This window comes from Macaca fascicularis, chromosome 2, assembly GCF_037993035.2.
Source record: "Macaca fascicularis isolate 582-1 chromosome 2, T2T-MFA8v1.1".
Taxonomy (NCBI): Eukaryota; Metazoa; Chordata; class Mammalia; order Primates; family Cercopithecidae; genus Macaca; species Macaca fascicularis.
In genome coordinates this window covers 202,725,839-202,738,052 of record NC_088376.1, presented here as the reverse complement: position 1 = coordinate 202,738,052, position 12,214 = coordinate 202,725,839, and the positions used below count along the sequence as shown (strand labels likewise).

Here is a 12,214-nt window from a genome sequence, read left to right as displayed (position 1 = left end):
ATAAAAACTTATGTAGAGCTTTTATGTTGGAGACCCCCAGACCTCATGGAGGAAGCTACACAATGCATTCCCTGGATTTACTTGGAACAGATTTTCTAATTCTCCTGTCTAATCACAGAACTCTACCCTCCCACCTACATTGGTCCTTTGTCTGTATGTTGAATGCAGTATTTTAGCTCTTAAGGAACGTATATGTATTTTCCAACTAAACCTTAAAACTTCATTGGAATACCAATGAATGCCTTTTCCATCTAACTTTAAAGAACTTTGAACTTAATAGAATTTTCTATTTTTTCATGTTCTTAATACCACAAAACACTTACAGGTATTAATATCATATGTATTGGCATTTGGATATCTCTTATAGCTTTATCCGACTTGGGTTTGAAAATTATAAGGTCATTCTATTGGCATTTATTTAATTATTGGTTATGACATTTTATGTTGATTGATCCCTACAGTTTTGGCTTTTGGAAAGCCAAAAATTACTGCTGTAATTTTGTCTGTAATGGTGCAAACACATGGCCATTCATTGACATAATGAATGTACTTCAAGTTTAAAAGATGTCCTGTTTTTCTTTTTTTCTTTTTTTTTTTTTTTTTTTTTTTTGAGACGGAGTCTCGCTCTGCCGCCCAGGCTGGAGTGCAGTGGCCAGATCTCGGCTCACTGCAAGCTCCACATCCCGGGTTCACGCCATTCTCCTGCCTCAGCCTCCTGAGTATCTGGGACTACAGGCGCCCGCCACCTTGCCCGGCTAGTTTTTTGTATTTTTTAGTAGAGACGGGGTTTCACCGTGTCAGCCAGGATGGTCTCGATCTCCTGACCTCATGATCCACCCGTCTCGGCCTCCCAAAGTGCTGGGATTACAGGCTTGAGCCACCGCGCCCGGCCAAGATGTCCTGTTTTTCTTGATCATCAGGAATCTCAGAGCTGACAGCACCAGGCATGTGTATTTGTGTGTGTGTGACAGAGAGTGTGAGAGAGAGGGAGACAGTGAGAGCGAGAGAGAGTGAGAGAGAGGTTAAAAAAAAAACATCCCAGAACATAGTAAAGTGACAGAAACAAATTAAAGATGAAATAAATTTCATCCAAACTTTAAATATGGTCATTTTGCATCTTTGAGAAAGTTGCGTAGCTTATTCTAGAAAGATCGTATTGTAGAAAGGATGGAATACCTGATTAGTACATCAACATAATTTTGAAGAAATGAAATGAATAAAGTACTTGATTTTAATGCATGATATGCAGGTGTATATAAGAACTTTGCTAATAGTTGTCTTTTTGAAACAGTAATAGATGTTTCCAGGTGTGCATAGGTATGTGCAAATATCAGAGATTAAAATAGAAACTGAACCAAAAAGCTGTGCTATCATCGAAAGTTTATTTGTTTAAAGACTATGTGACACTTAGGAGGCATTTTAATGCAGTATTTTATGCATGCAATTACATATGGTTAAGTGTTTTTTATTTGACTTCCATAAAATTTAGATTTGTTGCAATCTTATTTTTACCCTTAATAGTTTCTGAATCTTGGAAAGGAAAGGGAGGGAATATCCAAATATCTTAAACAGGGTTCTTTGACTTCTAATAAATAATTAAAATCTTACACACAAGGTATTTAAAGCATACAGATGATCCTACATTTGTCCTAACAGATCACAGTGCCGTGAATTAACGGACATCCCTTATGTGTAAGAAAATTTTGCCACTGTGCTTTTAGTTATCTCCTCTTCTCACCTACTGTCTCCTGGAACATTCTCTCCCTTTTCATTTGTAAGGGGTCTTCTTGAGCCTAAAGTTTTATTGGGCCTCACTTTTTGCTGCTTTGTTCCTTCGCCAGTTCTGGGCCTTTTTGCGGAGTGTACTATAGGTTGAAAAATGGAGAAAGCACAACTCCAAAGCTACTGACCTAAGAGTAACAAGGTTATTGAATTTCCCTGAGTCCTGCTGAGGTCTGATCCTCTACTCTCTAAAGACCATGGCTGGGGAAGACCTAACATTCACTCCAGGTCACCTGGAGTTTTCAGTCTTTGATGATGGAAGCTGGAAATGCGGACCTTATACCCTAAGCAATTCTTCATTGGCCAAATCCTCTTCCCCCCACTCCCCCCCAAAAAAAACCCAAAACCAAAACAACCAAAAAACCACTGCCACCTCTTTATGACCAACCATAGTTTCCGTTTAATCCTTCAGGAGGCGCTTATCTACTTAATCCACTATCATATTGTAGTATCATGCTAAGCATGGAGTCAGTATCAAGGAGCAAATGGCCTCTGGCCTTCTGGAATCCACCCTACCTGGAACTGTGTGAAGATTGTCTTTGGATCCCTTTGCCTTGCTGTGGTTCCCTCCACCCCATGCATTTTGTCTTTTCTATCTCCTTCCCTATTGTTTTATAAAGTTACATCAGGCTGTTGAGTGGTGGTGTTTTTACCACTGTCCCATAAACAAATACTTTTTACCAGTGTCCCATAAACAAATACTTTTAATAGCCTTTTGTTGGTGCTAATTTGTAAGTGACCGTTTTATAGCCACAGTAAGTACCTGTAAAGTTGGGAGACAAAAGAGAATTATGTTGTTCTCATGCTAAGAAAGGGCAGCATTAAACTCCTCTGTAACCTCTTTTCTGCATTTGTTGACCAAGTTTTAACAAGGATAGAAACAGAAAATAGCAGCAAAGGAAGATGTGGGATCAGAGAACAAGGACCAAAGCTGGAACCAAGTTATCACGAGGTGGGTGAACGGAAGCATTCTTCCCTCAAACATCCGTGTTCTTCAGCTTGTCCCATTTCACCCTTTCCAAACAAGAGCAGGTTTTTAAACAGAAGAGAAGCAACGTTGAATAAAGAGTATATCAGAACTCTCCATAATTCATACAACCTCCAGACAAGTTCTCAGGTCTACTGGTCAGAAAACACATGGTGACATTCACTACTTTTTTGTTATTGTAAAGATTTCTGTGAGAGTGTGGGGCTCAGTCAAACTTTGTAGGGAAAAATAAGCCACAGTCATAGGGATTCATTCATTCATTCATTCATTCATTCATTCATTCATTCACACATAGTTTTGTTTCTATTATGCCCCACTGTCCTAGGCTCTGGGGATTAAACAGTGACCAAAAATGATAGTTGTTTAGCCTCATGGAGCTTGCAGCATATTGAAGGGAACAGAAAAAACTCACACAGGACTGTGCAATGTGCATACATAAGATACTCTGGGATAAGTGCCGTGACTGAAATACACAGAGGGCTGACATACAGTTGCATGTTGTGTAAGAGAGACTTGGCGTTAGGTAAGGTGTCTAGGTCAGCTGTCTCTGAGGAAATCGCATTTCAGCTGCGACCTAAAAGATTAAAGGGGGTCAGAGAGTGTCCTAGGCAGAGAGAAGTAGAATATGTGCAAAGGCCTTGAAGCTGAAAAATTCCTAGGCTGTTTGAAAAACGGATAGGGGCCAAGTTGCAGGTGAAACGGATGTGAGAGCGAGTCTAGTTATTTCCATTTTATTACAAACCGCACATAGGGCCTTTAAATGTTCCAGAATTTTGATTTTTTGTGTTAGCTGGGAGAGAATGTAATTTGTTTTCATCAAATCTTGTTTTTACAAATACCTTTTACATTTTGGTTTCATCTGAGAAAGCTGACCGTATAGTGCCCCCGTGTGGCCGAGTGCCGTATTACATGGTTCATACTGTACAATCTTTGAGGCATGATTTTAGCAAAATTCTTGTACACCTTTTTCAGTTACTCTAAGTCACCTCTAGCTGCTCTCACTCAGACTCAAATATAGAATTTTATTTATTTTTATTGTTGTTGTTGTGTTTTGCTACTTTCTCACATTCCACTGTGGAATGGACATGCGCTGGAGCACAGACTCCAGTGGCCTCAGGAGCCAAGCAGATTGAGAACAAAAATGAGTGAAGCCAGACTGGATCTGAAACAATAAAAGACTCTGGGAAATTTGGAGACACAAGTTACAGAGAAAGACTTCAATTTTATGTATTTACTTTATAAATAAGTATGACAAAATAGCCCTAGGGACCATTATATTTTTCAGTCTCTGTCTCCAGATTTCTACTTTTAGCAAATGTACATGGTTAATTTCTCAGTCAACACCACAAATGCTTTGTATCCTTTTGTACATTTTGACTATGTTAGAACTGATTATTTTGTGCATCAAATTGTCTATTTCTGTTTCCGAGTTCAACATTTTGCCACGGGTTTATTTTGGAAAGTATTTCAGCAATCTTTGTTGGTTAAAACCAAGCACTCTATAGCTAGTTGTTGTTTCTTTCCTCCTCTCCCTTCCTCTCTCTTCCTTCTTCTTTCCTAAGGCTTGAGCCATTTTTCATTAGGAGAGGTTTTTTCTTTTTGTTTTTCTTTTTTTGACGAATTACTGCCAGTATGCTTTATGGAATGCAGCTGTTGAACTTTATCTCCTGCCTCTCTTTTCATTAAAGTAGTCCCCCAATTGTTTTCTGAGGACCTCTTCACTTTGACTGCCAGCACTGCTTGTATACCTTTTAAGTCAGAAATTGAGTGGTCTGTTCAGGCACATCTTTATCCAGTTCCTGCTTTTCATATAAGGTTGTTTGTGCTACATGCAATTTTGTTGACTTTTGGAGTGTAAAACTTTGTTTGTAAATGAAAATATAGATTTACAGCTTTCCCGGTACTTGTCAGGGGCTATAATCACAAATTCACTGCAGCTCGATACTTCTCAGACACATGGGTAAGAGAAATATATTTATGGAAGATGGTCTGGAGGAAATGAAGCCATCCATTTTGCCATGTAATCTAAAATCGATTTCCAGATTAAGTGAGACCATCAAAAAATGCCTAACTGGCCAGGCGTGGTGGCTCGCGCCTGTAATCCCAGCACTTTGGGAGGCCAAGGCGGGCGGTGACTCCGCCAAAAAAGAAAAAAAAATCCTAACTGGACCACATCATACTGGGCCCAACACAATTGCTTCTTACTGACATGCTTTAGCCATCATAAAACATTCTCTTTATGAGGGGCCGTAGGAAATATTTTCTCTTGTTTCATATTGGTATTTCTCGTAAATAACTAGAATATATTATGTATGGTCTTGTTTGTTTTTTTTTTTTTTTTTTTTTTTGAGACAGAGTCTCACGCTGTTGCCCAGGCTGGAGTGCAGTGGCGCGATCTCGGCTCACTGCAAGCTCCGCCTCCTGGGTTCCTGCCATTCTCCTGCCTCAGCCTCCTGAGTAGCTGGGACTACAGGCGCCCGCCACCGCGCCCGGCTAATTTTTTGTATTTTTAGTAGAGACGGGGTTTCACTGTGGTCTCGATCTCCTGACCTTGTGATCCACCCGCCTCGGCCTCCCAAAGTGCTGGGATTACAGGCTTGAGCCACCGCGCCCGGCCTGGTCTTGTTACTGGTTATATTTTCTCCTTTCTGCATGTTAATTAGAAAACTCAAAGTCAAGTTTGTGCTCTACCCTGACTCAGTGCATGATTCGTCGAAGTATCCATTTGTTCATTGACCACATTTCTGACACCATCTTGCTTCCCTATTATTTTATTTCCTAAAGGTTCTTTCTAAAGAGTTTAAATATTTTATATTGCTATATTGTATGCATTTGCAAGCAACTTAAATGCATTTGGAACAGAAGTGATATATAAGTAACAACCATAGGATCTCTGTCAATGCTGTACTTAATTATAAGAACATAATTCCTGGCTGAACAGTCTGTAACCTAAATAAGAAAGAATTAATACACCCTATAATTCCTCAAGAGCTGAAACCTCCCCCCAAATACATTTTATAAGCCATGCTAATCCTATTTCTCAGTGCACAAAGGTTGAGCTTGTGGACTAATAATTCGTTAATATTTCTCATTAAAAATATAGCTAAATAGGGAGAGAGGAGATGGAAAGAACCAAAAATATTCTTTTAAGGAAAATATTTGATCCTCTGCATCCATTTATTAAGGCTAATATTCATTCTCCATTTCTCCCTGTCCATCTCGTTCTACGAAAAGACCTAGCTGCACTCAACATGTGTGTGACATTAATAGACGTTAGTGACAGAGATTGCCCTCAGTGCGGACTGACAACACCGTGTGGAGGTGAGAACGAGTCTTGCTTATCGCTTAGGATCTGGATCTGTGGTCGGCTTTGTCATCCTACACAGCCCTTCTGGGATTTGTGAGTGATGACAAGCCTCAGCGATAATTATATTAAAATGCTTTTAACTTAGTGTAAACATAATGTAATAAGATGTAGATGTTCCAATAGGCTAGCCTTGAATTCAGTCTTGAGACCAGAGACAATATGCTTGTCTGCATGACGTATGCCCAGAAAGTATGTACATTCTTTGAGCCCAGTTAATTTCTACTAAGAAGTGTGTTAGTCTCTGACCTAATAATCTAATCTGCAGATTACTACATTTTTACTGCAATAAAGAACTCTGGGGCTTTTAAAATATCAGTAAGGTTATCTTACCTGCAATAGTAAATACTACTGAAGTTACAACTTTGGAGAAATTATATTTTTTAATGAATATGGATATATTACACCTGTTTGTTATTAGAGTAGCCCTCAAAGTTGGTGATTTATCAGTGAGTTGCTGCCGAATAACAATAGCTTTATTGAATGTCTGCTTGATACTGAGCCTCGTATTAGAGGCTTTTCATATTATCTCTTTTAGTCCTTGTAAAACATTTTATGGAATGTATTGTCAGCACTTTGTGAACGAAAAGTGGAGTAAATTGTTTGCATTCCCATAGGTGGGCAGGTGTTCTATGCTAAAAAGAAGAAAATGGTTGCATTGACATCTCTTAACCTATACACACACTTCCTTTGCACAGTGGGGTTTAGTAAAGCTCCGTCTTCTGCTAGAGATAGAGCAACTCTGATTGAAATCATACAATTTTAGATAAAATTAAAATTAAACTTGTATTTGTGCAACTTGAAAATTGTGAATTTTTCATGCAGTGACAGGGAGACACACGTCATGAGCGGCACTCAGGTTTATGTTTTAGAGTAGGAAACAGATAGTGATAAGGCAGGAAAATGAGTTCGTACATAAACTGCAAATATTTTAACTTAATATCGTAAGCAGTAAATGATTAGTCAATAGTTTTGATCATATGAATGATAATTTGAACATGGCAATATTGCAGCCCTTATGCACTGCAGATGAGATTACCGAGTGTCACACTGGTTGAAAAAACAATATGGAATTATACAATCCCTTTTAAGATGCTCACAACCTGTGATCCATCCATTTGATCCCTAAAAAGCAAGGAAGCTCAGACACACGTGCGTCAGGACACACGAGAGCACCATGGCAGCTATGTCTACGGTGACAGGGCACTGAAGATTGACAGGAGAATAAGTTAACAAATCATAGCATGTTTACAAAGGGAATACTACGCAGCACTGCGAATGAGAAAATGGAACTGTGAATGTCAGCAAGATTAATCTCGGGAACCCAATGTTGAATGGAAATAGCACACCACAGAAAGATACATACTTCTTGAGTATACCTGAATAAAGTTCAAAGCATGCAACACTGAACAACGTATTAGAGGCACTTATGATGGTACAACTATTAATAAAAATAAAGAGGAATTAAAAACCACACAAGATACAGGATAATGGTAATCTGTATGGGGGAGACAGTTGTCAGGATGAGGGACCCTCAGGGACCCTAAGGGTTTTGGCAACTTCTTATTTCGGCCTAGGTGGTGTGTGTAAGGGGCCTCCTTTTCAGTTTAATCTTAGTGTCTCACATTATCACAAGCATTTTTTGGTTTTGCTTTTTTTTTTTTTTTGAGACAGGGTTTTACTGTGCTGCCCAGGCTGGGGTGCAGTGGTGTGACTAGAGCTTACTGCTGCAGCCACGACCTCTTGGACTCAAGCAATCCTCTCACCTCAGCCTCTGGAGCAGCTGAGACCACAGGCACATGCCACCACCCCAGGCTACCTTTTTTTTTTTTTTTTTTTTTTTTTTGTAGAGACAGAGTTTTGCCATATTGCCTAGGCTGATGTCAAACTCCTGGGCTCAAGTGATCCATCTCCCTCAGTCTCCCAAAGTGCTGGGATTACAGGCGAGAGCCACGGAGCCTGGCCACAAGCGTTCCTTTAGTGTATATGTATTAAATACTCCAACAAGGACGAACAATGAGAAAATATTTAGGCCTTAAATATTTTCTAAGTAATTTATATCACACTCTTTAGAGAAGCACCTCTTCTTAATTTATTCTTTCCACATATTCTTCTCTGAATTTAATTCATAAATGTTATTGTCCAGCATTCTCTAATTTGTGCCACTTTTTCATCAAACAAGGAAGATATGTGTGTGTCCCTGCACCCTGGGTGGCATGCTGCAAATTTTTCACTCCTGATAGTGCATAGTCCCTCTCTGGAAATCAGGTCAATTAGTAGTCTTCTGTATTTTCGCCTCCTGCCCCAGCGTATTAATACAGTGCTGCAATACAACCCGAGCATAGCAGAGCTCTGACGAAATGAGCACAGAATGGTTTTCTGACAGTCGTTGGTGGCTGATGCTTGCTATTCCCCAGTGTGATGCTTAATGATGAGTGTCAACTTGACTGGATTGAAAGATGCAAATAACTGTTCCTGGGTGTGTCTTTGAGGGTATTGCCAAAGGACATCAACATTTGAGTTAGTGGACGAGGAGACTCAGACCCACCCTCAATCCGGGTGGCCACTGTGTCATCAGCTGCCACTGTGGCTAAGATAGAAGCAGGCAGAAGAACGTGGAAGGACTAGACTGGCTGAGTCTTCACGTCTCCATCTTTCTCCCGTGCGGGATGCTTTCTGTCCTCAAACATCAGACTCCAAGTTCTTCAGCTTCTGAACTCTTGGGCTTACACCAGTGATTTGCCAGGAGCTCTCGGGTCTTCAGCCACAGACTGAAGGCTGCGCTGCACTTGTGAGGTTTGGGGACTCGAACTGGCTTCCTGGCTCCTCAGTTTGCAGACGGCCTGTTGTGGGACTTCACCTTGCGATCATGTGAGTCAGTTCTCCTGAAGAACTCCCATTCATGTATACATCTATCCGATTAGTCCTGTCCCTCTAGAGAGCCGGGACTAGTACACCCAGGTGGGAGGTGCAGTTAAGGTTATAAATACCACCCGCCGGCTGGGTCTTGTGGCCACCGCATCTCTTACAGTGTTTATTTCTCCATCAGGTTCTGCAAAGCCTGTGTCCTTGCTGTGCTCTCCGTCTTCTCTCTCAATACCTGATGGCCAGAGTTGTTCTAGATCTTCTTTGCCTTTATAAATGGCTCCCTTCCCTCCTACACCTGATTCCTTCCAACGGGGCTCAGCAGGTGAAAGGGAATCCACAAAAGTCTTCTCTAATGAATATTGCTGTGATGCTTTTTGAAATTACTGACATTCCTGTCATTTTCATTAAACAGTGAGGGTAGAAGCTTAGAGGCAACTCTTCCTGCAGAAGAACTGTTCCTTACTGCCTGCCCATATTTTAAATCTTCAAAGGTTGGCGATACATTGATATCCTGTGATGAGCTTATCCCACATCATCGGATGAGTTTTCTTCTGCTCTTTCATATTTTATCATGTGTAGGATTGTTTTTCCCTAGATGAATCTTGTACTGTTTGTTATATTTACTTGTTCTTATATATAGTGCCATATTGCCTAGGCTGAAAAAAATTTACTTATGCACTTATTTAGTGCCTCATTTGAAAAAAATAACAGTTTCAGTTATTGCAAACTCTAAAATACATTTTCGTCATGTCTGTTTTCTTTATTTTAAAAATGAAGTACCTTGGTATGTAACTGTGTTCATGTCACGACAGTTATAAGTTCTAGTCCAAAGCTCCTCCAAAGAAGCACCTTGTCTTACACATCTCAAAGGAATTTAGTTGATGAAATAATTTGAACTGATCAAGGAAGGGATAAAATCCTACTTTTTGTAGACTTTGTTTTCACATATGTATTACACATGGACTATATTATAACAATGTTTGCAAATATTACTTTTAAGTGTATTAATCACTGTTTCTTACAAGTAAAATGCTGAAATAAGCTTCTTGTAATGGGTGTAATCTGCAGAATCTTGCAGATTAGTATCACAGAAAGCATGTCTAGTTAATGCAACTATTATTTTTATGCAAATTTTGTGGGTCTTTACCAATAATACATATTTGTCACCACTCTACTTGACAGCAAAGAAAAGAAAAAATAATAAATATCTGAGAAAAGATCAGGTACACTTATACTACATAGGCAACGTTATCCTTTCATGTCATTAGTTGCCTTGCACTTTAAACCTGTGACAAAACACGACAAATTTTAGAAGGGAAAATACTGTAAGATAAATTATATACCTCTAAAGACTGTATTCCTATAAATTTAGTTGATAAATCTCAGCTTATTTAGAGTTTTGAAGAGATATTTTCTCTTCAATGAAGAAATCTCCATAACTGAATGATCTAAATTTCAATGACAAAAGAACTGTTAAAATATTTATAGAAAATCTTTCCTTTAACAATTTTTAGGTCCGAAATATGATTTACTTTTTCATGAAATGGGAATATAAATAATCATACACACTTTTACACACACTTTATAAATTTAAAAGTTCTCAATCTATTTTATAAACTATATGTAAGCAACTATGTCACAGGATATGTTAAGAGCTACAGCGGTAAGAAAAAGTCAACAACCCTTGACATGGTGTAGGAAGGGGCAGGATGTCTTCCAGGAAGAGATGCTAATTCTGTTTAAAATTAAGAGACAATGGAGTAATGTAATCCCAACTTTACCCTGGAAATTGCACCATTTATCATCTAACATCAAATGTGTATGCTAGGACTGACTCATGTACACAGAAATGATTTCTGTTCTATAATAACGTTAATTGGTGAAATAAAATATGGATTTAATTTCTAGCCAAGAAATGCTTGGTTAATCTAAATTAGTAATGTTTGCTTATGGAATTTCATACCCCAATTATTTCATGATGCTGTCCTTGAGATTTTTTTTTTTTTGTTAAACTGTCTGCATGATACACATTTTGCATGCAATATTATTAAAACGTAGGGTATCTCCTTATTTTCTGTTTAAAGTAAAATTTCCCAGTGTTTCTGTAAGGACTTTGGCAAATATTCTTGCTGCTTTATAAAAAAAAATGTAAGAACCAGAAATCTTTGTAATCTTTCACTATGTTGATGTCTTTTTATAGCAGATTTCTCAGGAATTACTGTTTGTTGTTCCAAATTGAAATTTTCCCTGCATAATCTGACATTCATATCTTCAAATCTGATGTGATAAACTGAACAATCTCTTTGTAAGTGATATTTTGTAAAGCTCATTCCGTATTTAGGACAAGTGAACACAAAGTCATCACCTTCAAAATAGCAAAGTAGTCATATCACATGTTAAATTGACTAGGGAAATTATAAATGTTTGAAAGTGTTAAAGTCTGGATTTTTCCTCAAGAACTATGAACTTTGGTTATTTATATTTGAAAGAAACTAGTTTTATGAATTGCACTTTAATTTTGAGATAATTATATATTCCTAGGCAGTTATAAGAAATAATACAGAAATATTGTATTGTCACTTGCCTAGCTTCCCCCAGTGGTAATGTTGGCCAAACTACAGGACAATATCATAACAAAAATATTGACATTGATATAATCCATTGAACTTATTCAGGGTCAGTTTTACTTTTTACATGAAAGTACACGATTCATTTAGTTTTTGTTTTTAAAATAAAATATCTGAGGGCCAAGTCTGCTGACTTAGTTAAGTTTTACATCTAATGCAAAGTTACTAAGACTTAGAGAGCTTTGAGAAGTGCAATGTTATTTCTAGAGTTAAATTTAAATAAAACACTTAAAGTCTGAGACTATTTTCTAGTTGTAAAAAGGGTTAAAACTGCATTGTAGATGTTCTTTTTCTTTCATTTTAAAACCTAAACAATGTTCTATTCTTTAAAAGTAGGTCTTCATTAATAAGCAAAGATTTGCTACCACTGTGATGAGAATAACATGTATGTATATTTTGGCATTTGGATACATTCGCCATGACATTTCTTTATATTTGAACTATTATTTCATATAAATAGAAGTCAAAAGAGATGTTATCATATGCTATAAAATAACTGTCTTCTATAATGTAGGATGCACTAGGAAAATAGTGAATAAAATATCATGTGCTGCTTTTGGCATTAGATTTACCACACATTAAGAT

General features: G+C 38.0%; 1 long non-coding RNA gene across 5 annotated transcripts in view; it reads left to right on the top strand.

Annotated features, from left to right (window-relative positions):
- The first annotated feature begins 5,815 nt into the window (after positions 1 to 5,815).
- LOC135969440 (uncharacterized) overlaps positions 5,816 to 12,214 on the top strand; it is a 251,855-nt gene continuing 245,456 nt past the window's right edge. For all 5 annotated transcript variants that reach the window (XR_012431773.1, XR_012431774.1, XR_012431772.1 and 2 more), the window contains exon 1: positions 5,816 to 6,091. This is a non-coding gene — a long non-coding RNA (uncharacterized lncRNA). The remainder of the gene's footprint in view (positions 6,092 to 12,214) is intronic.